Below are 1,511 nucleotides of genomic sequence, written 5' to 3' on the forward strand. Positions count from 1 at the left end.
TTTGCATGTGTATTCTACGTTAAATTGTTTAGATGTCATATGAACATGTGAAGAGAACAACTACATTTTATATATTCACATATTTTTCACATTTGCTGTGAGTTTTTTTTATAAAAAAAAAGTACTCGATATTTTAATGAAAATATTTATCTCATAAAATTAGCTACTAAAAAAATAATAAAAACTAAACTAATACAAACTTCAATCGGCATTATTACAAGTCATATCAACATTTCTTCGTCTAAAATACTGAAATATTAAGAAATAGAAAATAAGTAAAACAAAAAGGCAATGTTTATATAGTAATAACTATTTTGAAGCAAAACTTCCTGGGAGTCTAAATCACATAATTAACATTGATAAATAAAGTCATTCTTTTGTCTTGAGCATCAACAACGAATCGTGACAATTCTCTAAATTTTGAAAAATAATTTTCAGAAGCATATATCTACATCACAAGAGAAATTGTTAACAAAAACAAATGTATTTAGACTACATCATGTTAACTTCATATATTGGAACATTACACACTAATGTTTATATTAAGCAAAAAATAATTATTATATCATCAAAATTATATTATTTTCCCCAAGTACCCGAGGTTATGAAATATACCCTCTTAGGATAGAACGACTTACTTCATACGGATAGTGGTACCTCATATTCCGCTAAACTTTGAACTCACTCAAACAACAATAAATTACACAAAAAAAATTAAAATGCAAGAAGAAGAAGAGTAGAAGATTAGAAATATTTGTGGTTGAAAAATGAAAGGAAGTCCCTCTATTTATAGTCAACAAAGGGTAGTTTGAACAAAAAAAAAATTGTGTCTTATGTGAAAGATCATGAATGAAAATTTTCATTAGTTAAATGCAGTTATATATATATTTATTTCAGTTTGATTAGGCTCAACCATGAAATTAGTCTTATCTCACTAATATTACCTTACAGACAATATTTGTTTTGTATTTTTCTTGTCATCTAACCAAATGTGCTTTGCATGTGTATTCTACGTTAAATTGTTTAGATGTCATATGAACATGTGAAGAGAACAACTACATTTTATATATTCACATATTTTCACATTTGCTGTGAGTTTTTTTTATAAAAAAAAGTACTCGAAATATTATAAAATAATATATTTTCAAATTAGAAGATCTTGTTAACTTGATAGTACATTTGTGACATATATAATACTTTAATTTAAATACAAATACCTACCCAAATATAAATATATATTTGCATTAATGAAAGTATTTATCTCATAAAATTAGCTACTAAATAATTAATAAAAATTAAACTAATACAAACTTCAATTGGCCTTATTACAAGTCATATCAACATTTCTTCGTCTAAAATACTGAAATATTGAGAAATAGAAAATAAGTAAAACAAAAAGGCAATGTTTATATAGTAATAACTAATTTAAAGAAAACTTCATGCGAGTCTAAATCACATAAGTAACATTGATAAATAAAGTCATTCTTTTGTCTTGAGCATCAAAAACAAAT

This window comes from Solanum tuberosum, unplaced genomic scaffold (genome assembly GCF_000226075.1).
Source record: "Solanum tuberosum cultivar DM 1-3 516 R44 unplaced genomic scaffold, SolTub_3.0 scf00084, whole genome shotgun sequence".
NCBI classification, from domain to species: domain Eukaryota; kingdom Viridiplantae; phylum Streptophyta; class Magnoliopsida; order Solanales; family Solanaceae; genus Solanum; species Solanum tuberosum.